Here is a 25,990-nt window from a genome sequence, read left to right on the forward strand (position 1 = left end):
TTGGTTTTAAAAGTTAACTCAAATAATTTTTTTTCTTTCACCTTAACCTTGGACTAAAATAAGATAAGTAGACTAGTAAAAATAAAAACGAGCCAGGTATATATATAGGCCTACATAGCAGTTAATTTCCTGGACCATAGTGTCATTAATTATATGGGGCGTGTTTAAGTTTTATCATATAAATATGTTCTACAAGAACACGGCAGCGGAGCTCATGTCAAAAATAATTGCATTATCATAGTCTTACAGCAAATGTCCTGGATAGCAACCAGGGAATTTTAACCAATGGGATTCTTGCACTACACTCAGTGCTGCTCTAAGAGTGAAAACTTTTGCTATCAACCCACTCAACATTTCGCGGTATACAACCTTGAACTATGGCGCTCCATTATCTCTAGCATCGATCGAGGTGTCAGCTCTCGATGCTCGATACGAACTGTTTTCATATAGATCTAATCTAGGTATGAGTGGGTTTTTTGATGAAGTGTTAAATTGTTTTCCAAATGTGTACATTCGGTAAGAGAACTATTATGAACTGAATACGACTGATGTTCTTACTGGATACTCGCGTTTCAAAACAATGGGTAACAGTATAGATTATGTAGATCTTATTAGGGGGGGGGGGGATTATGGGGTTTATTGACAAATTTATTCTATTGTTTGATGTGCTGTCGACTTGATGGTTCAGGGTCCAACCTGGCCAGCCGCCGTCACCTGCAGGAGGTTTGGGTCTGGACTTAATAATCTTTATTTCTGAAATAAAAGTCCAAAACTTACAAGTTGTACTTGGAACTTTCAATCAAATTCGAAACTTAGATATATCCCACTCAGGAGCGTAGTGAGCAAACCGTGAGCCCGGGGCAATGTACTTTATTGGCGCCCCCCTTCCCCATTTACCTTGAAAATAAATAGGCGCCTCTCTGTGTGTGGCGCCACCCTGAGGGTAGCGCCCGTATCATCGTGCCCCCCCTGCCCCCCCCCCCTCTGATCCCACTTAAAGCGTGTTACAAAATCAGAGTTGACAAATTGGCTACCAAAGTTATCTAGAGTTTAAACCTAGATATAGGCCTAAAAGTTGAAACATTTATTTTTAGCGGCCCCCGTAAGGGGAAAAAGCCGCTATTAGGTTTGTGCAAAATGTCCGTCTGTCCGTCTGTCACACTCAGATCTCGAAAACTAGAAGAGATATGAAAAATATTATTTCATCATTAAATCCGGCTTGAAAAGTTTAGGTGCAACGGCTACTTTTGGTTTTCTAAAAGCAAACCGTTTAATTTATAAAATTAATTATGCAAGCGATTTTTTCATAAAAATACACCAATTCTAAAACAATTACGTAAATGTAAGGGAGGCAATGTTACAATATGCTAACAAAGATGGACAATTTTTGTGTATTTTCAGTATCACTAAGTCAAATATATTTTTAAAATGTACAGGAAATGTTTACAACAAATACAAATAATAGTTAAAGACGTTTTTTCTGGTCAACTAGCTGCTAAAATTAAAAGAAAACATTTCTGTTTGTTTATAAAGGCTAATAATGCACTTTGTATGTAAATATCACGCACATTTTTTTTAAATGGACTTTTTATGCAGCGATTTTCGTGCAGTAGCGTAACGTCGCAACATGATCAGGTGCTAAACCAATTCCTTAAACTTTTTTTAAAAATCAGATTTTATTTATTTTTTGTTTAGTGCCCCCATCCGAATAAAAGAAGCTTATTTTTGTGCGTTTTGTCTGTTGGTCGGTCTGTCCGTCACGATTAGATTTTAAAAAAAACTAGAACTCTAAAAGCTATTGAAAATCTGATTTACCCTTTAATGTTCCTCCCATAACATCTCAATAGTTTTAAGAATCTAAAATTGATTGTTCCGGATTTTTTTGTGCAAAACTAATCAACGCCAACAAATGTTTGTTTGCTCTTCTAACTTATATTACATTCAATTTCCATGCTTAAACGTTGCAAAAACACATTATCAATAATATGTTGTTCCGTTTTTTATGTAAATAGCCTATTAATGCTAAATCATAATCTCTATACTGACTTATATTTCATTAAGTGTAAAAATGTTCCGGATATTGTTTTATAAAACATGAATTATGCCTAATGATTGTTTGAAATCGCATAAGGCTTTTAAAAAAAGTAATTTACTAGAATTGATTACTGAAAATTACTTTTTAGACATTTAATTTTCTTGTAAAACATAACATAGAAGTTTTGTAATCGATAAAGAAAGTTCCGGATTTTTTTTCTTACAAATCGTCGCCAGAAATTTCCGAATTTATTTAAAAATCTACTAACGCAAAATAATTGTTTGAACTCCCTCTTCTAATTAATAAACAAATAATCTTCTCATTTACGAAATAATGTTTTTACGGATTTTTATGAAAAATATTTTAACTCACTACTCTCTTACAGTACATTTAACTTTCTACCTAAAACATTAAAAAATCTAATTATCGTTAATATTATGTTCCGATTTTTAAGGAAAACAGAATCCAAACACCAAAGTAAGGTATGAAAATCTCTCCACGTGGCTGTAGTACATCTAATTTTTATACGAGACCATCCAAAAAATTTAATTAACGGTATTACATTTATCTGAAATTCTCTTTTTCTTTTACTATTTATACAAACATCCGGAACAATCTATTATATAAACTTTTCAATTGTGTTCATACCTAAAAAATATTGCGATGTTTTGAAACGTAAAATAAAGGTTAATCAATTTTTAATAACTTTTAGTTGTTTTTTTTATATCAAGATAACGGACAGACCGACTGACAGACAAAACACAAAAACAATGTGGCTTTGATCCTTTTTAAATAATATCTATTAGAACTCAGTGCACCAATGTCTATGAACCCTCGTTAAATATCTCGTGTAAATAAAGACATTTTTTTTTATGGTACCGGTACTAGCCTATTGTGAGGTAATGGAATTTTTTTTCTTTGACGTCATATGAATGGACTCTTTAAATGTAATGTTAAAAGAACGCACTCGGTGCACCAATGTCTATTAACCCTCGAAAAAATTGCTTGTATTAATGAAAACATATTTTAGTCTAACTAAGCCGTGTGACGTAGTGTTTTTTTTTCCTTTGACGTCACATGGAATGAATTCTTTAAATGAAATGCTAAAAGAACGCACTCGGTGCACCAATGTCTATGAACACTCGAGAAATGGCTCGTGTTGATAAAGGTGATTTTTAGTCTAGCTAGGCCTTGTGACGTAGTGTTTTTTTTTCCTTTGACGTCATATGGAATGAATTCTTTAAATGAAATGCTAAAAGAACGCACTCGGTGCACCAATGTCTATGAACACTCGATAAAAGGCTCGTAATGATGAAGGCGATTTTTATTCTAGCTAGGCCGTGTGACGTAGTGTTTTTTTTCCTTTGACGTCATATGGAATGAATTCTTTAAATGAAATGCTTAAAGAACGCACTCGGTGCACCAAAGTCTATGAACACTCGATAAATGGCTCTTATAGATGAAGGCGATTTTTAGTCTAGCTAGGCCGTGTGACGTAGTGTTTTTTTTTTCCCTCTGACGTTATATGGAATTAATTCTTCAAATGAAATGAAAAAAGAACTCGGTATAGTAATGTTTATTAAGCCTCGTTATGTGACTCGCGTTTAAAAAAGGAATGATATCTTGATTTAGATCTAATCTAGATTTTTTAAACTAGATCTAGATTTTTATTACAGTATATCTAGATCTGGATTTATATTCTAATTAAAATTATTTTAGAGTCTAGATCTAGAATTTCTAGATCTAGTTTAGACTAAAATAGACTAGATTAAGATGTAGAATTTCAATTTCTAAACTTAAAGTGTAAAAAAAAAGTGTAGATTTTTATTTCCAAACGTTTTGATCAATATTGTAATGTTTTAATATACTAAAACTAATCTACTATTTTTTTATTAAATTTAAATTTACGGCAAATGAATCTTTGAAACATTATTACTTTTGACCATCGGATGGCTGCCTGGTCGTGCGGTTTGCGCGCTGGACTGTCGTTCAGATTTATGGATGGCCCAGGGTTCAAACCCTGCCCGCTCCCATCCCCCGTCGTCCTGCGGGAGGTTTGGACTAGGAAGTAATTATCTTCAACTCTGAAGGAACATCCGAAACGTGTAAAACATTTTACATCAAAATTAAATCACCTCTTGAATATTATTTCAATATTTGCGAATATGCAGATCCGACAGGGATCCGACTTCGACGGGGGCCGCCTCTGAGTTTGTGTAACACAAACTCTCTTTGTAATCTTGTTTTGTTTTGTTTTTGTGGTTACAGATTATTAAAAAGAAAATACCTATTTTCTTATCATTCTAAAAAACAACAACACTCCTTGATGTCTAAGAAACAAATTAGATTCTAATGTTGTCTTCAGAATCCCCCCCCCCTCTTGTTTGCACCTCCCTATTCTTTTCTTTTAACTGAAATGCATTTTTCCTTGATATTGTCATAAAAATGTCTTTCAAGTACACCCAATCAGGCAACCTAGTAGAGCTACTTCCAAACAGACTACCGAGCTGTCCCAAGAGATGCTGCGTAAACAAACAAACAAAAAAAACAAACCCCATTTGGGCAGTTGTTTGAGACAAACATCTATAAAAAAGCTAACAAGATCCTCGAAATAAAGAATCACCCTTGGTGTCAGAATTTTGTGATTTTACCATCACAAAAGAGATACAAGACACTGATAGCAAAGGCAAACAGGCACAGACACTCTTTTGTTACCCTGGCAATTAAATCATTAAATAGAAACAATCTGACATAAACTTTGTCACATGTAAATTATGAGTGAGTCTGGTGTGAATGTACACTTTGGTTTCTTATAGTTATAATGATTTTTGTTTGGTGTAATGCACAAATTGTAAGACAAATTTCCATACGGACAATAAAGATTATTATTATTATTATTATTAAACCCAGATTGAGAAGCGCTGATCGAAGAGGAACAGTTGCCAATAAGCCACTTTGTATTATTATATCTCACTGAATGAAAGCTCGGATGTAAGTCAGTTTCTTATAATTTTAGGTTTTATATATAAACTTTCTGGGCTGTAGAGCTAGTTACATTTCAAAACTTCCTTTGAGAACTGCCCCTAGTAGATCTAACTTCGTTTTTTGCCCCTAGTAGATCTAACTTCGTTTTGAGAACTTCCCCTGGTAGATCTACCTTCTGTCTTAATGATCAAGCTTGTTAGAACAATATCCACTGAACTGCAATGACGTAATGACCCGTCAGTGTCACTGTGTTAAAATCTACGCGTAAAAAAAACAGCAACAACAGCCGACAATCCCATATCACACGCTTGCCTTTCCACGCCTATCTGGCCCTAACAATTGTTTTCAATATGACTAGCGAAAAACTCGAAATGACGTTATCACAGAGACTTGGCTAATAATATGACTTAAGTTGCCGAGTTCATGGCTGCAGCTAGCCTAAATTTGGAGTTGGTTGTTATATGATAGGGCTATAAAACTATTTTAATCTTGTCCAATAAGCTGATAAAAGATAAGAGTCATATCTAACAGGAAAAACGAATTCATTCATAGACTAAACCTTTTTTCTCACACAATTTATTGTGAGCAGAGAAAAACGTCAATATGGTTTGGAGAGGGTTTTTTTTTTTGTTTTTTTTTTTTATAAAGTTTATATTTTATATTCACTCACTCCGTCTGTCTGTCCTTTTACGTTTTTTTTCTGTGCACCTTTTTTTTTGTCATAGTCGAAGACAATATAAATATATGAATCAGTACAATAAAAATTAGCCAATAAGTTAATCGAGTAATTGATTTTGTTTTATATAAAAATGGGAGATAAACCATGCAGTATTGAGATAAATGACACTGATTATGCGGTGCTTTCCCGTATATAAGCTTTGTATTTTTTCTTTTTAAAGTATTTTGTTATATTTTGCATGTTTTAAAAATCTATTTAAACAAAAAAGTTTGGTCGCAGAGGTCGTGGTAGTCAGTAGACCATTTAATTCCGGCTACTACTAAGGGTTAAAGTAGTAGTTTTACTACTAAGGGTTAAAGAATAAAAGTGTTTTTGAGTTATTGTTTAGATCTATTTCTTTCTAGTATTCATTTTTAATTGGAGCGGGGTTCGCTGTAAAGCAGCATGCGTGTTTAGAAGTCAGACATCAACACAATACAGAAGTTTTATAACAAGCATGTTTAGAAGTCAGACATCAACACAATACAGAAGTTTGATAACAAGCATGTTTAGAAGTCAGACATCAACACAATACAGAAGTTTGATAACAAGCATGTTTAGAAGTCAGACATCAACACATTACAGAAGTTTGATAACAAGCGTGTTTAGAGGTCAGACATTAACACAATACAGAAGTTTGATAACAAGCGTGTTTAGAAGTCAGACATCAACACAATACAGAAGTTTGATAACAAGCGTGTTTAGAGGTCAGACATCAACACATTACAGAAGTTTGATAACAAGCATGTTTAGAAGTCAGACATCAACACATTACAGAAGTTTGATAACAAGCATGTTTAGAAGTCAGACATCAACACAATACAGAAGTTTGATAACAAGCGTGTTTAGAAGTCAGACATCAACACAATACAGAAGTTTGATAACAAGCGTGTTTAGAGGTCAGACATCAACACATTACAGAAGTTTGATAACAAGCATGTTTAGAAGTCAGACATCAACACATTACAGAAGTTTGATAACAAGCGTGTTTAGAAGTCAGACATCAACACATTACAGAAGTTTGATAACAAGCGTGTTTAGAAGTCAGACATCAACACAATACAGAAGTTTGATAACAAGCATGTTTAGAAGTCAGACATCAACACAATACAGAAGTTTGATAACAAGCGTGTTTAGAGGTCAGACATCAACACAATACAGAAGTTTGATAACAAGCATGTTTAGAAGTCAGACATCAACACAATACAGAAGTTTGATAACAAGCGTGTTTAGAGGTCAGACATCAACACATTACAGAAGTTTGATAACAAACGTGTTTAGAAGTCAGACATCAACACAATACAGAAGTTTTATAACAAGCGTGTTTAGAAGTCAGACATCAACACAATACAGAAGTTTGATAACAAGCATGTTTAGAAGTCAGACATCAACACAATACAGAAGTTTGATAACAAGCGTGTTTAGAGGTCAGACATCAACACAATACAGAAGTTTGATAACAAGCGTGTTTAGAAGTCAGACATCAACACATTACAGAAGATTGATAACAAGCGTGTTTAGAAGTCAGACATCAACACATTACAGAAGTTTGATAACAAGCGTGTTTAGAAGTCAGACATCAACACAATACAGAAGTTTGATAACAAGCATGTTTAGAAGTCAGACATCAACACAATACAGAAGTTTGATAACAAGCGTGTTTAGAGGTCAGACATCAACACAATACAGAAGTTTGATAACAAGCATGTTTAGAAGTCAGACATCAACACAATACAGAAGTTTGATAACAAGCATGTTTAGAAGTCAGACATCAACACAATACAGAAGTTTGATAACAAGCGTGTTTAGAGGTCAGACATCAACACAATACAGAAGTTTGATAACAAGCATGTTTAGAAGTCAGACATCAACACAATACAGAAGTTTGATAACAAGCGTGTTTAGAGGTCAGACATCAACACATTACAGAAGTTTGATAACAAGCATGTTTAGAAGTCAGACATCAACACAATACAGAAGTTTGATAACAAGCGTGTTTAGAAGTCAGACATCAACACAATACAGAAGTTTGATAACAAGCGTGTTTAGAAGTCAGACATCAACACAATACAGAAGTTTGATAACAAGCGTGTTTAGAAGTCAGACATCAACACAATACAGACGTTATATAACAAGCGTGTTTAGAAGTCAGACATCAACACAATACAGAAGTTTGATAACAAGCGTGTTTATTTGTTACGCCGTGAAATAATGCAGTTAGAGAAAAATTAAAAATCCGAATTCATAATGAGCTAGCAAGTAAAATAAAGGGAGTTTGTTTTAAACACGAACATGTGGGCGGCCACTGCGGGTCAGTCACACTAACACATCACAATGTACTAGAACAGTTATGTGGAATTTATTTTACTATTGCGATGTTTGAACGAGCACGGATGCTTCTGATACATTTTATTAAATAATGTTTTAAAATTGGTCATATGTATGTGCATACGCTAAACATACTTTAAAAACAAAAATGCTCGCTTTCTAAAGAGAAAGAGAGAGATACAGAAGACAAACATCTTTTGTCCATCTCGTAACATTGATTTTTATTTAAATACATTTTCACAACTATATAAAACAGTTTAGGGTTTTAAAAAAAACGCGTATTAAAAAAGTTTGCAGATTTAATTAAAAAATAAAAAATAAAACACCTTTTTTTTTTAAAGCACCAGATAGATGTTTTTAGTCTCGAAGATCTAAACCTGACAGGCGGACAGATCTGAGTTTATAAATAACCAAAGAACATGAACTAATTAGGGATAGGAGTATGCCTCTAAATTACTGATAGTATGAAATAAATGTAATTCCAGCAGTGCTAACTATAAGAATGGTCGAAAGCTCGAATATTTCTCATTAATGAAATAGCGAAATTTGGGGGGAAATTGTATAAACTTTGTTGGCAATTTTCATAAATTAATGACCTTTAATAATGTTTATTAGGTATTAAAAAGGGAAACGAATCTTACAGTATTGAGATGTATCTTTAAGTATTTTTTTAAAATTTCACTTGTTTTCTCTCTACTATGTATGCAGCAGTAAGTTGAAGGTCAACTGGGGGGTCAACAAATAAAACGTAACTTGCTATTCAGCAAGAAAATGTCATTACTTTGAAACCTAGACACATTGTAGATCTCACATTTGTATCATTTCTCACTGGTTTATTGGAAACAAAATGATCACAATTCATTCAAACAGTCTCTAGATCTATTTCTTTTTTAGATTTAAGACAACTTCCCCTGTCATTCTAGATATTGATATGAACTACGTGGACATCTCGTTACGATATTTATGTCTCCGCGACATTTTTTTTTGTTGCAGCCTCTAGTCTAGATACAGTTAAAGATTGCACCATAGACATACCAGCATAATATTTTTGTTTTGTCGTCTGCATTCTTTCTGCCCTCCCCTTGAGTGTTTGCATACGGCGTGAAGGAATGTCCCTCGCTTCTAGTCTCACTAATCTAGCAGTAGAAAAATAAAACACACACACGGAGCAAACCTTCTGGTGTATTCTGGGATTGTGTGTATTCTTAGTTCGTGCACTACATTATGAAACACACATTTATACACTACAGACGTGTTGCCTACAAGTTAGGTTCTAGTTGAAGTCAAATAGAAAAGTATTCACTCCCTAAAATGACTTTAAACAAGTAACAAAAAAAAAAAATGTCCATGCATTCTCCCTTTATAAACATGATGTATCATATCTCATTCTATGTATTTCTTGTAATGCTTCACAATTGCGAGGAGTCTTTGGTGAGCTTTGCACAATTAGCAGTCCAGCAAATGAGTTCCACACTAGTCGGTGCGCAAATGGTCCATAAACTTCTAATTTTTTTTTAACTCTTTACTGAATACAAAAAAAACATTTGAGTCGAGTCCGGGAAGTCCCGTTGATAAAAACACGGAAGCCAAATTTAATTGTAAAATAATTATATTTTGAAAATTTGAAAAGATCAAACTAGTTTTCACTGTGTAGCAAATTGGGCAGTAATTATTTTCCCAAAGATATATATATATATATATATATATATATATATATATATATATATATATATATATATATATATATATATATATATAACTGTCAAATTTCTAGTAAAATCGTTACATATGTTTTCAAAATGCATATCCAACCACCCAGTTTCTACCAATGAAGAGTTTGCAAGCTAATAGGAGGAATCGTTTCAACGGCCAAAGATGGGCTTCTTCGTGGGTGTTTTCACGGCTATCTCAAGGACCCACCACGAGGTCAAGTTCTATGTTTAAAGATGGATTGCTAGATCTGGTCAGCGAAGAATCAAAACAGAAGTCCCCGTCATCGCTGAAGTCACTGCAAGACTTGTAAAGAATGGCCCTCATATTGCTACACGAACCTGGCAGAGGCGTAGAGCGTTGTTTACCTTTTGATTTGAAATTTTGATTAAGAAATTTAATGCAGCAAGAGGAAAAAGAAGAGAAAAAGATACGGAGAAATAAGGGTTCAATATAAGGGGGGAGGGGATAAAGAAGAGAAAGCGATTTGAAGAAATAAGGATGCGACAGAATGAAACCTACATACAAAGTAATAAAAGAGGAAGATTGGGAAAGACTTGAACTAAACGGACAGAAGAAACAAATGTCAACGAACTGAAAACAAGCGCTGATGCCAACTAAACAATTTTACTTTGTGCTACAAAAGGAAGAATTTTACAAATTTGATTCTAAAAAAATGCACACAAATATAAATAACGCTTTTGAAATAGTTTATCTATAGACCTATTATAAATATAGACTGGTAAACGGAAACACATTCTTATCCGATAATGATCAGATCACAGACCTATATATATAGATTGTTATGTACGTATCTAAAAATTGCAAAATAATAATTATGAGACGAGAGGGCTCTTATTTTCGATGTTCAATTACTAGATAGAGATTTAAACATTAAATTATATGTTACATAGGTTAGGGTTGAAAAACAAAAACGTTTACGCCTTATAACTACTTTACTAAACAAAACCGTGTTTCAACTTTTTTTTTTTTTAAGTTTTTTACATTTTTTCTAGTGTTAAAAGATCTCTATGTCCAGTCTAGATATAATATATATAGGTCTGTGAGTTTATCTATATTCTAGACTTCTATATTCTGTATACTAAATACACAGAAAAGCTGACTATTTGGTGTATTTGCTGCTGTTTATGAAAATGTGCATACCAATAAAGCCAGAGAGAACGAATGAAAGGCTCAGGGCGTTCACAGTAAAAGATGGCAGAAAACTAGCACTTCAAACTACCCACAAAGTAACGTCTCTTTAAAACCACGTGGAGGTACAAGAGCGGAGCGGTCATCTGTTAGAAATAAGGTCTCAACGTGTCACACACTGTCATCGCTAGCTGTCAACTTATAACAGTGTTATGAAGACATAGGCGGTACGAATGAAGATGAGGTGCACCGCCCATGATCGTGTAAAGCCTGACTTAGTTTTAGGAATACAACACGACTTTTGTTACCAACTCTACTACTACTAGCTAGTTAAAAAAAAAGCTATATTCGCTACTGCTAACTTTAAGTGTGGAGTATTTGCTCTTGAGGAAAACTGAATGACGATTTTAGCGAGAATACCGTTTTTGAAAGCTGCAATTCTTATCCAGTAAGTCTCCATCTAATTTACGTTATCGATTGATTCATTTGAAAGATCTACTGTGCACCCATTCCTATGTTAGCCCTATTTGCTCTTCGATCTATAGTGAAACATTGCTGTGTTTGTATAGTCATCTTCATGACATTAACCCACTCTCTTGATTCATTTAGCGACAACGTTTGCGATTCAAGAAATGTAAATGAAAACAATACTAATGCGTTACTGCTGTGAAACGGACACAATTGGCAGCACTCTAACACAAAACAAGGATATCGAGCAGAAGTCAATGAGTTGTCTCGTGGGCGGGAAAGCTGCTCTACTTAGACAGAATGGGTTTCACTGCATTGCAGAAAAAAAATCGAAATTTTTAAAGGGAGAGAGACAGAGAGCGACAGAAACAGAGAAAGAGATAAGGTAGAGGCGACAGAGACGGAGAAAGATAGAGAGCGACAGAGAAACAGAGAAAGAGAGAAAAGGTAGAGGGGACAGAGACGGAGAAAGATAGAGAAAGACAAAAAGAGATAGATACCAAAAAGCGACAGAGAAAGAGAGAGAGACAGAAAGTGAAAGAGAGAGAGAGAGAGAGACAAAGACAGAGGGCGACAGAGAAAGAGAGACAGAGTGTGACATAGCAAGAGGGGAAAAGAGACAGAAAGAACGAAAGGGCAAGGAAAGAAGAGGCAGAGGATGGACTGTTCACAGAAAGATAAAACGTGATAAATAGCACGAATAACACAGACAGAGAGAGAGAGAGAGAGAGAGAAAGAAAGAGAGAGAACAGAGACAGGATATAAAAGAGAGAGGTTGAGTACACTCTACACCAGTGTTTCCCAAATATTTTCCTTAACGTAACACTTCGCACATTCTGAGTATTTAGCTGAAAACAACTCGCTTATTTTTAGAGTGATTAATTCACGTGGTGGCCTACTAGTTAATTATTCCAGTAGTTCGTGGAACACCTATTCAGGCCTCGCGGAACGCTAGGGTTCCACGGAACACAGTTTGGGAAACACTGATCTACACTAACAGAGAAGGCTGCAGAGTTGCAATGAGACTCAAGGTATCCCTGAATGTCAGTGTGAGTGTAGCCTCTGTTTGACGCTGTGCGCTCTCCCAGTCAAAACTAATCGCAGTTGACACCTGATCGATGACCCAATTGTTCTCTAAAGATCGACCAATCATTCTCCCTCCATCCTTTCCATGTGTATCTATGTTTCGTAAAACTTTAAACCAAGGCCGGATTAGGATCATTTGTTGACCTATGCACCTTTGGGTATTGGTCCCCCCCCCCCCAGTAACATGGAAAGGTCGGTGATGGACTAAGGAGCTGTTTCACACAATCGATTTGTTTAAATTTTAAATACGTTTAATTGTCAAGGTTGAAACGAAAAAAAATGATAGATATATGTTGACTAGCCGTCAGGCATTTTTAAACCTTTGTATTGGTTAACTGATCGTATGGCGGCTTGAGTTTGGCGACACGATGACAGGGCAGTGGCGTAGCTAGGGTGGGGTAGAATTTGAAAATCTCCCCCCCCCCCCCAATTGAAGGGAGTCCCAAAATGAGTGTTCAAAATATTTTTACATTAAATATTACATATTATGCAAACTGCAGAGGCCACAAAGAAGTCAAGCCCCCCTTGGTCCCCAAAATAATGGCGAATTCTAGTTACGCCACTGTGTTAGGGGGTTAGAGTTTAATTCATAGAAGTAAAGAAATTTTTCACTTTCCACATGGCAAATCCGTTTTTATTAAGTTACAGAATTGTTGCATAGTTTACACCAGGAGTATTTCTAGTAGGGCGTTCTATTCAACATGTTCTAAAAAAACAAAACATCAAAAAATTCAACAGGCGTGCCTTGTGTCAATGTCATTAAAGAAGAGCTGACGTGCGCCTGTCCTCAGTAAAACATGGCTTTAGGACGTATGGTAGCACAGGGACATCTACCATTCAAATGGGCCACAAAGATGACATATGCTAAGAGCTCACATAAAAAATAAGAGCTCTTTTATTGGCAGTGCTATTCGAGGATGGGAAATTAGCTTGTATAAGCCAGGGAAAACCAACAAAACAGTTCATCTCATATTTTTTTTAAACTCTTAAATCAACTCACTCTGTGTGTCTGGTAAAAAGTGTGTACACGTTATTTCTCCCACACCCATTCTTGGATCAAGTTGAAACTTCACACAATTATTCATTGACATAGCCAAGACAAGAATCAATTGAAAAAAAAAAACAATTACACAATTAATTACTGGTAATTAATTATTTTGTTTGATACCAACAAGGAAAAAATACTTCAGTATTCACAGATATGGCTATATGTGTTGGGTTTAGTCCTCTTAAATAATTGTTAACTCTTTCTCTCCTAACTGACGATACCAACGTTGATTCCACCAGAATGTGGTAAATAATTTCGGAGAGAAAGAGTTAATGCTATTATCCGATAACAATGATACTTTAAACGATTATTTATAACAAATCATGAATCAAGAAACAAACAAAAATACTCAATTAGTCAATTCATTATTGGTAATTCATTATTTTGTTCTTCCTTTTTAGATAAGCTTTGTTTTTTTCTTTAAAAAAAAGATTTTTCAATATTTTGCTTGTTAATTAACAAGATCTACAAGAAAGTCACATTTTTAAAGGTTGCAGAACAAACAAAATTACAAAGACAGTTTGTGTGGAAACACAAACTCAAAATAGGCCCCCGAAATGGCCCGCCCAGGTAGGTTTCAATAATTTCAGAAAGAATATCAGAATTCTATCAAAGGCAAATGACAGAGAATAATGGAGAAAGAAGGTTGACAGATTTTGTGTGGTGCCCCAAGGGTTCAGCAGACCAAAGGATAGGTGAAAGTGAATGTGAAGTTAGATATGAACATGGACTAACTGATGTCTTTTAATGATTATCTAATTGTTTTGTAAAGGATCAATCCTGTATTCAAAGCCTCAAGAAAAAAAATACATTTCCGTAAAAAAATAAATAAATCTAAAAATGGTAAATAGTGATCTCCTTTACTAAATAGCCTCCAGTGTTTGTTACTATTATTAGTGAATAGTTGTAAAAATAGTGTATTTATATGAAAAAACTACTGCATAATTGATTTTAAAAATTAGATTTTTCGCTTGAAAAGAAAAAAAAACGTAGCCGTTGCATCAGAACTTTGAATGGTCTAAAATATTATGATGTCGGATTTTCACTATCTTTTCTAGTTTACGAGATCTAAACGAAACGGACGGACAAACCACACAAAACTAATAGCGTCTTTTCCCCTTTCGGGTGCCGCTAATAAAAACTTTTAAATGAAGGTTTGTTCTTTTTCAATTGAAAGAACGCAGGACGACGGGGGATGGGAGCGGGCAGGGTTTGAACCCGGGACCATCGATAAATGCAAACGACAGTCCAGCGCGCAAACCGCACGACCAGGCAGCCATCCCAGTGTAACCGTGTATTGGAATGTAAATCTATTGTTTTTATATTTATTTATTTGTTGTTTTGTTTTTAAATAGATAATGTATTCATTTTTTTTAAAGTAACTATTACTCCTATTACTGAAATACCCGCTAAGACTATTTTGCTGCTGGCTTATCAACTAAAAATGGCTTGTGGAAACTAGATGCACACGATTGTGAGGGACATATTTTCAGGGAATGTTGTTACCAGCCAGTCAGGCCAGGAACTACTTTTTTATCGTTTCTGGCCCAAAAGGGAATGTTCACAAGGCCAACACTGTTTTTGAGCGCCTATACAGCAGCGTAGAGTCAGACGCTAGAAGGACCTGTCACATTTCGATATCAAGCGCTAGAATCTATTTTAAGTCACGTGGACGACCTGACCAGTTTGAAACAATATGGCATGTGCCAGAGCATCGACATCAACTTGTTTACATTTTGTTTGCAGACGAGCAGTTCGGAGAGGCTACCAACCAATCGCAAGTTTAAAGTCACAAGAGTCTGAAAGTTACAACCAATGTTTTTTTTTTCATGGAAGTATTAACTGCAAAAAAATGCGTGGTGCGGCTACTCCGAACTAATCTGGTTATAGTAACCGAAAAGGAATCACTTTGGTTGTGCGAAAATGTACTGAAACATTAAAAGAGCAAACCTCTAACCTTAATACATTTTTTTTTTTTACAAAGCTTATATCATTCGGGTGCGGAGGGGTTAAGCGCTTGGCTTCTGAACCTGAGGATCCTGGGTTCGAATCTCGCTAAAGACTGGGATTTAGTCTTTCAGGATTTTTAGGGTGCCAGCTCTAATGGGTACCCGACTTAAGTTTGGAAAAGAAAAGGCGGTTGGTCGTTGTGCTGGTCACATGACACACTGCTCGTTAATCGTTGGATTAAGAAACATGATTTTTACATGTCAAAAGTGTTTACACGTTATTTCTCCCACAACCATTCTCGGATCCAAGTTGAAGCTTTGCACAATTATTCACTGGCACAGACAAGACATAATCAACAACAACAAAAAAACAACAACAAATTAACCGCTTAGTCAATTAATTACTGGTAGTTAACTATTTTGTTTAATACCAACAGGGAAAATTTATCCTACAGTATTAAAAAATACAGCTAATTTATGTAGGGTTTCAGCGTCTTAGATTTTAGATACTTAAACAGGTTATTACTCCGACACCCACTCTCTGATCAAGCTGAAACATGAATCAATTAAAAATTAACCAATTAGTCAGTTAATTATTGGTGAATTTTTATTTTGTTTGATATGGAATAAGGGAAATAGCTTATACATTTTTAAAGATCTTAGTTGTAAGTTCGGAGTTCTTCCCATTAGACAAGCTTTATTTATTAAATAATAAAAAAAAAAGATTTAAAAAAAAATATTTTGCTTGTTTATCCTTTCTAGACGGCAAAGTCTTATGGGATTAGGGTTCTACAGCTAGGTCTGTCTATTAAAATAAACACACAGTCAAAGTAACTTGGGTCCCATTAAAACTTTCAGAGGTCCTCGGGTCGGGACGTGCAGCCGAATACATTGAAATGTTTATTTAAGAAGATGCCATCAAAGCACACCCATCGTCACACACATTTTCACCATGGCCTTAATCCCGATTTCCCAGTGAAGCACAGGCCGGCCAGCTATCTCTTCCATTCGATAAAGTCGTACGCAGGCACGCGTACACACACGCAGACAAACATGCGCGCACTTAGGGACTGGAGGCCCCCCCCCAACCTCCATTTCCCCCATCTCTTTGCGTTTCCAAGTAACCCATCTCTCGAAGATAAATCAGACAATGAATATAGAGAACCATAGTGCTTCTGAATGAAATAGCGCTAAACAACAAAAACAATTAGTTAAAATATTAGTAATTGCACAGATTTATTGTTGTTGGTTTAGATGTGTTACACATTCAATGCGAATTGTCTAAAATACCTTCCGTATTCGTCGCTTGCATTTAGAGATATAGGTCTATAGAGGTGTATAGAATATTGGATGTTTTTATAAGGTATTCGAAATTTGCATACATATCGTCAATATATTTATTTAAATGTTTTAATGGGCACTTGACATTTAAATGACCAAAGAGTTAACAAGCGTTGAACTACCAAAAAACAACCACAATTTACAACGCTTTAGAATTGATGCTCAGAGAAAAAAATGAACAACTAACTTTGTCGACAAGAATATAAAAAAAAATAAAAACTGCCTTTTGTGTAACAGTGTAGCGAAACGTTAGTGTAGCGAACATCTGTTAAAATGGTCTCAGCAATTTTGTAATTTGTCACCAAATATTGAACTCAAGAGGGAAGCGGAGACCAACTTATTGGCCACTGGGCAGCTCTCGCCCCTGTCCTCCTGGACCACACATTCCTCAAAGTTGTCAGTATAGTGACCACTTGAACTGGACACAGGGACAAACACAGAACAGGGTCAGTTTCTTTTGAATTCATGAACATAAAAAAAAGAAAACGACCAAGAACTGCGCGCTGTGTATTTGTTGAGACGAAACTAATTTCAGATCAGGAGGCTCGAGAATGTGGCGTAATGAAACAAGGAAAACCTAAACAAAAAATTATTTTTTTTAAATCACCAAACTTCTATGAAGTGTAATAGCATCAATTAGTTTGGATCAGTCATGTAATTAAATGTGTAACAGATCTAAACCAACAACAATAAATCTGTGCAGTGAATAATATTTTAACCAAGTGTTTTTGTTTAGCGCTATTTCATGCTTTTAGCTTTCTCAATAAGCTATGATCCTATCACGTATCTGGACCTATTGGGAAAAAGGGGGGGGGGGGATAAAGGGATATTTCGGTGGATTTGACCTGAATTCGAACTCATGACACACGCCTCCTCGGTCCAACGTTACTCTGCCAGTGAGGTACTTATGACCAGAAAAGATTGTATAGTTATATATTGTATATTACAATATAGATCGGCGACCTATAAAGGGGACTAATTCAGCTTAAATCACCACTTCCGTCAAGTACAATTTCTTCCCCTTGTTCGAGATCCCAAACAAAGTAATTAATGACCAATAGTTAATTAACTAATTGGGGGTTTTGTTCATTGATTCTTGTATTGTCATGTAACAGAAATAATAGTGCAAAATTTCATCTCGATCCGAGTATGGGTGTCGGAGAAATAACGTGTACAAACTTTTGGCCAGACAGAGTGAATTGATATAAGCTTTGTAAAAAAAAAAAAACACTTTTTACAAAAATGTCATTGATATTTTCTACGTGCAAAAAGATGGCTACTTTAAAATACCTGACAAAGGATGTAATGATATCTCCAAATGCACCAATGGACAGATGTTTAACAAACATACATGTAGCCTACAATGAAAAAAAAACAAACAAGACGTAATGATGCCTCTGATTGGACGGATGCTTCAAACTCCAAACCACGTGTCGATAGTATTAGGGAGTAACGCTGAGATGATGGTATTAGTTCTACATAATTGGTTGACAGAAACTAGATTTTTAGTATGTTTGTTTGTTTTGAAATTGTACCAATATGTTTTTGTTAGAAAGGAGAGTTACGGTTCTTCGGCCAGTGATATTGAAAACTGGCTAACTTATGGATCTATCAATACATGCAGTTGTTTAAAGATTTCAGTAATAGTTCTGCGCGTTTCTGTTTTACTGCAGTGATATCCCTGCGCTGGATGTGGCAAAATATATCTACGATAAAAAGACCAGTATTACATACCAATTAAGTCTGACCAGTCTATGAAAAAAAGACCAGTGTTACCAATTAAATCAGACCTATCAATCTATCCAACGTCTACAAACCCCTCCCCACCCCACACACACACACATCACATGACAGTGGACCCTTGATAGTAGTCTTACTGGTCACAGTCTCATTCGTTACAGCCCTCTTAACTAAAGCTAAACAACTTGTCAAATCTTACTAGGGCCCAAACCTAGATCCTACCAATTAGTAGTCCATCCTCTTTCTAATTTGATGCAGACGACCATAATTAAGGTGAAGGCCAATCGCCGCCCACTTTGACGTGACAGGTCAAGAAGTGAGGTAATTCAAAGGTAAGTGTGATAATGAAGTCCAGGGAATCGAACCATTCTACAGTGCATTACACGATTGAGGTTGGGGATTGAATTATGAATTAGCATTTAAGAACAGACAAGAAATTGTCAGTTGCAGTTCAAGTTACATAACTGTTTTATTTATATTAAGAATAGTCGATATATTCTCTCCCCTTAGAACAAATTCTTTTATGTCTCCGTTAACAAATTATTGAAGACATTTCTTGAAAGGGCGAGCACTCAGTAGGAGAGATGTTAAGTTATGCATACATTTCATTCATTCAATATTCCTATTGCATGATTTTATCCAAAATTATAACAAGCAAAATATCTAACTACTAAAAAAAAATGAATCATATAAAAGAGAAAGAACTCTACATTGACAGCTGTATTATCTCAATACTGTGAGATGTATATCCCCTTTTCTATATCTAACAAAATTAATTAATTACCACAAATTAATTGGTTTGTTGTTATACAGCAAGAGGCAGACTGTCTCTTAAGGAATGATGACTAATTGTGTAAAGTTTCCACTTAATCCGAGAATGGGTATGGAAGAAATAACGTGTACACAAACAATGTGTACTAGACAGACGCAGAGAGTTGCTAGAACTTTTGTAAGGAAACAAAACAACTAGATCTGTTTATATACACCGTCTTCTAAAGACAAGATACACAAAATATGTTCTTTTCTTTGTAGGAATTGACATTTCTAGACGAGATGTAGCGAAATATGCATTAAAGTTAGGGTATGTATTGTTAAAGAATTCTTCAAATGAAGACCTCTGGCAAATCTGGATGGTCTTCAAAGACAGTGGCGTAGCGAGGGTGGGGGCTCCAAATTTGAAATCCCCCCGGGCCCCACTTTGGGGGGTGGGGGGCTAATGAGTGTCCGAACTTTGTTTTTACATTAAATATTAAGCCATGATATCGAATGTCGAAATGCAGGGGCCCCCAAAGAGGTCAAGCCCCCCCCCCCAATTCCCGAGCTACACGCTACATTCAAAGAACATTAAAAATGCCAATGAATACGCCCACACAACAGATGCATCCAATAAACATTAAAAAAAAACGTTATACGGCCGGAATAACCAAAACGAGGCATGATGCCCCCCCCCCTTTCCCTAAAAAAAAAACCCAGATGAAGGCAATTCAGCTTTTTTTGGGGGACAATGGCAAATGTTATTCTTCTATTATGTGTTTTTTTATTTTACTTTAAAAAAACAACTGCCCATAATGTAGGCGTATGTTATTTAGTGAAACCGGACACATTAATGATACATAATCAACCCCAAAATAAAACAGGATGAAATGACAAGGTAATAAAAAAAAAAAAACTAAAAATTTGGAACTTAAAAACACCTGAAACAAATCTGCGATCGAGACATGCATAGAAAGTGGACGGAAGTAATATTGTGTAAGAGATGTCATGTGACACATGCTTCTATTTTAAGACTCGGTGCTACCAGTAACTACAAAACAGGCTACACTTTGTATTAACCTGTCTAGACGTGGTGACAGCATTTCCTTTGACATGAATTTTGATGTAACTATAAAAATGACAAGCAGAAGGAGAGAATAAAGATCTATTTTTATTTTAAATTGCTTGGGTGGAGAGGAGGAACCTAACCCTAGTATCCAGGTGCTATAGCACTAGCCTAGGTACAATGACCGCATCTCAAAGGAGGAAATTCGAAACGGGTTACAATGGCACGATAACCTGCTGACCACAGTCATAAAGCACACACTTATTAAATGCGTCTATATTAAACTGCCTGGCCATATCAAGAGTTCCTCAGGGCTCGCAAAGACCTTCCTGCAGGGGCCAGAACCAGGAAAGAAAAGAATAGGTGGTGAAGAAACAACGTCAAAGGATAGATTCTACTCAAGAAGAAAGAGGGAGGAATGGAGACAAATTTGTAGTGCCCCAACGGTCCAACAGACTAATGGACAGGGGAAGGTATAGCGCATCTTTTATGCTTATAGCTTGATCATAGCGCTATGATCTTGTGGACAGGGGAGGTAACCTAGGAGAAGGTTTCCGTGCTGCCATTAGGCGCTCGGCAAACAACTCAGCTTGAGTCGGGTTTCGAACTCGTCCCCCCACCCCCGAGAGGTAGCCACTCAGACACGCATTCCACAACATTATGTAATGAGTCGTCTAACTCACTCAGAGCGAGCCTGATAGAAGAGCATCTGACAGGACAAAAGTGTCTTCAGAACAGTGATGCGCCTCGACATTTAACAATTACATTTAGAGAGAACATGTTTCTAATGGCGCCTGTCCAAAATGATCTATATCAAGACATATTTACATGTTATCATAGTGTCACTGGTGTTCAACCTACGGCCTGCGGGTCAAGTCCGGACCGTAACGAGCTATCCGGTCCCTCATTGGACTCGAGGATCTCTAGCTGTGATGCCTATCAGAAATATATTTGATCCCTTAGGATGTAAAAAACTAAAGTTGGAGAGGACAGCTTTACGTCAACAAGTGGGGATAACCGTGAATCAAAGTAGGATCACAAACAGAACGTGTACAAAACATTCGTTAACAAGTGAAGTCCTGACTACAATACACGAAGAATGTGTTTGATGAATACACAAAGAATGTGTCTGAACACGATGCACGAAGAATGTGTTGGTAAAGAAATATGATTAAGTTTTTAAAAATTCGTAACTTGAAACCGTTTCCGAGTTAAAAGTTCAATAACTCTCTTTTCTATTATCATTATTATTATTCTGTTGCTATTGTTTTTTAATTTAAAAAAAAAAAAACATCGCTGTTTTCAAGCTAAGATGGTTATTACGGCTTCTTCCAGGATTCAGCGCTCTAACTCATAAACTATCCGGACACTCCTGAAAGATGTCAAAGACATATCTCTTTACTTTAAGGACAGAGAGGGTGAATATGATAAGCGGTTTTTTTTCAAGGCAAAAAAAAAAAAAAGCTGAGACGGGATGGCCCCACGCACATTCTAAAAGTGAATATAGTAGATCTATATCCTGCAAATAAGTAGCTGCAAATTTTGTAGCTGTTATGCTATTTGTTGTCATATGAATCCACCAAATACACTTCATGGTTTTATGGTATATAGACAAATGTTTTTTTTTTATTTCTTATCGGCTGAAATATATATGAGGCGAAGTAAAAAAAAATAATTCCTTTTATTTTTCATTAGTTATTAGACGAAAATATCAAACTAATCACTCTCTAATGCATAGAGGTTGGTATTGTCTATATATCAAACTCGTAGGCATAAATAAATATAGACTGGCCGATTAAAGAGTTTTATGAAACGAAAATTTGTGACTTGCAATTTTGTGTACTTTATTATACAGCATTTATGAGCAGTATAAAAGTTAAGTATTCATATCTATTTCAGCCACACAACTATATATATATTGTAGATAAGGAGGCAGTGTAGTTTTGTTTAATCTCTAAGAATGAAGATCATGCAATTTTTCATAATTCGGAAATCCGAATACAATAGATATATCTACATGTTTTCAAGTTACATGAAGTTACTTTCTTCGGCCAGTCTATATTTATTTATGTCTATGATCAAACCATAGACATAAATAAATATAGACTGAAAACGGAACATTGTAATCAAAGAAGAGTTTCTTCTTTTAGTAAACATATTTCAGGTTTAAATGGTTGCTTACGCATTGATAAATAGACAGGACACTGGAAATATCTAGGCCTAGCGATAAATAGTTAAACAAACTAGATGACAGACAAACAGACAGACAGATAAAGTGTTATGAAAATTATATACTGCATCACTTATGTTTACGTATGCTTGTAACTCGGCAGTAAGAATGTGTTCACGAATTGTTAGAGATTGTGTTTTCTTCAAAAACTCCGCAGTCTATCCAAGGACTGCAACTTTAAAGCCGTGACGGCTGAGCCACATCTTGACGAGTCTATTCAGTATTGCATTCATCACAGGAATTGCCTCCAACAGTATTAGAAAACGCCTCCTAGAGAAAACAGATTTAAAGTTGAAGGATGCATTTGAGGAAGCCAGAGTACTTGAACACGCCTATCAACATTCGTTGTTGTACGAGTCACAGCCAGAAACCACTTGTGGGGCTACTACAAATGCTGTAAGAGAACACTCTGCTGATTCTGTCGCTCCCCGATTGCCTCATCTACGATCCTCAGTTACTAGGGCTCAAGCTAAACAAGAGGTAAACGCTATGTCGTTCCCATTTTCATTTGAAAATTGAAAGCCCTGGTCGACACTGAGAGCTGTGCAGGCACATTGCTAAGAAGCACAAATAGCCGACATGTTCCTCATACAGCTTAATCTTTATGGCTTCCACCCATCTATCTCGAATAAGAGAGAGAGAGAGAGAGAGAGAGAGAGAGAGATAATGATGATGATGATGGGCGAAAGAATGGAGAAAGAGGTCAAACGTTCAGACCCAAATGCATGAGACTCGATTCTTTCCCCCATCGTGGTCTTCTTGTGTTGGGTGATCAAAGGCAAATGGTATCAGGGCATAACCTGATGACACATCACTTTTTGCAGACTAATAAAATGCATACAAACAAAGGCGGCGGAATTCTTCTTCTTCTTCTAGCCAGCTTTATTGCTGCTGAGCTGTGAGTTCTTTTGCAGACTGTGCCAAGGAAAAAAAGTGTGCTGTTTTCTTCAGTTGTTCGGCACTGCCGTACAGGGTGTTGGTTATGTTGGGGTGGAGTGGAAGTAGGGTCTGCCTAAGGTGGATTAGGGAGGGGGGATTCAAAGAGGATATGGTTTACGGTTTCAAAGGGGTGGGCGCAAAGGCGACGGAATAGAATTGTACTGTTTCTACTGTGTTCTAGTGATCCGGTGACTTTAAATTTGTTGCCAGATTGAATGACATTGTCTATAAATAGAACAAAACTAACACACTACATCAAATTCAATGAATCAGAGTCAAGTAATGATTCATGCCAATTTAGAACTGTAGCGACACACCGAGCGCAGATCACGTGTTTTTATATAAAACTGTATTCTGAGACTAAATATTTTATATTAAATATTGTTTGTTCGTTTTACATGTTTAGGATTTTAGAGATTAAGATCATTACATTCTGGCCCAAACTTCCCGCAGGACAGGGGGGGGGGTCATTACGGCGGCAGGGTTCGAACTAGGGGCCATCCTGATGATAATACAGAGCGCATACCACACTACCTGGATGTCAGATATGTATTGTTTCACTCCAGGCTGACACATCGGGTCAAATTTGTTAGAAAAACAAGGTAGACTAGGATACAGCTACTTCAAGATGTCGTTTGGATTTCACGGCATCAGATTACCCTCACGAGATGCAGGGGGGGGGGGCTTAACATATGTGACACAGAGCAGCGTGACCTGGTCCAAATTTATTCAACAATAATTGGAGACACTTTGGGCCATGCGCTGATTTAAACTGAAGAGTATAGATCAGACGACCTACATCTCAGCTTTTTTTTTTTTTTTTTACAGAATCACCATCTTCTTCAAATGATGTTTGATAAGTGCTGTCAATCAAATGACGCTTGGTTACATAATAAGAGAGTGTGTGTGAGAGAGAGAGAGAGAGAAAACGGGCTTCATCAACACACAACACATTACTGGTTCTGACTTGAACAAACAGTGCGATGTTAAATTGGGGAATGTTTCTCGCCTCTTAGTCCGAATAAATCTTACCTTGAAAGTATAATTTTTTTTAATTTTTTTTTACCATGAATTCATTTATTTCTGACCATTTTGTTGATACATTTTTAATTTTATCCATAATTTCGACTCATGTATTGATGAATTATACCTTTTTTTTTAAAGGCTTTTTGTTTTTACTTGTTTTGGGGATAAATTATTTATGCACAAATATTTTAATTTGTAAAAAAAAAATATACATATTTTTTTATTTTTTTTTACGGTTTTGTTGATAAAAATAACTACCCAGCCCATCCGCCAACAGAGTATAATGAAGCAGCAGAAGATTGGTGTCTGTTGATGGTCGGTCGATGGCTTGTAGCCCTAAACAGCTAGTACAACTGAATTGATGTAGGCGTATTATATCTAAAAAAAAAAAATTATTGAATTACTTGAACAAACTGCTCTTGTAAACAAAAACTCAATATAACTTTTATTACACTTTTTAACTTGAAATGAGATATAATAATGAAATAATCTGATATTCAAACAAATTCTAACAAAACAAAACACGTCTTTACTCTTTCATGTCTCTAGATCGTTTGTCGTTCTTAACATTTGCATTACGACAGACCAGCCCATATTTCATCATTCTACACCGCAAAGTCACCAACCAATCGCCAAACCTAGGAAACACACACATACGTTGCCATTTTTTTGCGTTGGTGCTGCTCGTAACACGTGTGTCGGACATGTCTGTGTCCCTCAGACACTCTTTGGACACCATCCCTTTTAGTGGCAAGCTGTAATTAAAAAGCCAAGTCAGAGACACCAAGCTAGAGACACCAAGTACCGGTAACGAGACGTTTTCATGTCTCTCAAGTCCAGACCACTGTACTTCTAGCACGAAAGGACCTCTTCCGGTACAGTCGTCTGCACAACATTACGATGCCTGACACCCTTCCTCTTTGTATGACAGTCTCCAATACCTAGTTTTCAATACACACTGCTAGACCATCAAGAAAATACAATTACCAGGACAAATAAGAACAGGCAGAAAGCGGATGGAAAGACAACATGAAATAACGGAAGAGCATGTCATTGAAAGGGGGCGCGGTGGCTGAGTGGTTAAGTGCTTGGCTACTGAACCTGGGGTTCTGGGTTCGAATCTCGGTGAAGACTAAGATTTTGAATTTTTGGATTTTTAGGGCGTCCTTGAGTCTAATCAAACCTTACCTGACTTAATTTGGGGAAAATAAAGGTGGTTGGTCGTTGTGCTGGCCACATGACTCTTTGCTCGTAAACCGTTGTTGTCCAAAGAAACAGACGACTTTAACATCATCTGCCCTATAGACCGCATGACCTGAAAGAGGAACTTTCCTTTCTTTTTTGTCACTAAAAGATATGCTATCCAAGGCAAGAGAGGAATGTAGAAAGACGGTAAACAGATCTTGTGTGGTGCCC

The 25,990-nt window shown here is 36.1% G+C and overlaps 1 protein-coding gene and 1 long non-coding RNA gene across 2 annotated transcripts in view; one reads left to right on the forward strand and one right to left on the reverse strand.

Annotated features, from left to right (window-relative positions):
• LOC106071330 (protein FAM43A-like) overlaps nt 1–25,990 on the reverse strand; it is a 35,618-nt gene that overhangs the window by 6,481 nt on the left and 3,147 nt on the right. The gene's annotated exons all lie outside the window — the stretch shown is intronic.
• LOC129923047 (uncharacterized) lies at nt 352–24,789 on the forward strand. The gene is made up of 3 exons (XR_008774970.1): nt 352–461; nt 4,946–5,026; nt 24,377–24,789. It is a non-coding gene; the product is annotated as an uncharacterized LOC129923047 (long non-coding RNA).

The sequence above is a fragment of the Biomphalaria glabrata genome, chromosome 15 (assembly GCF_947242115.1).
Source record: "Biomphalaria glabrata chromosome 15, xgBioGlab47.1, whole genome shotgun sequence".
Lineage (NCBI taxonomy): Eukaryota > Metazoa > Mollusca > Gastropoda > Planorbidae > Biomphalaria > Biomphalaria glabrata.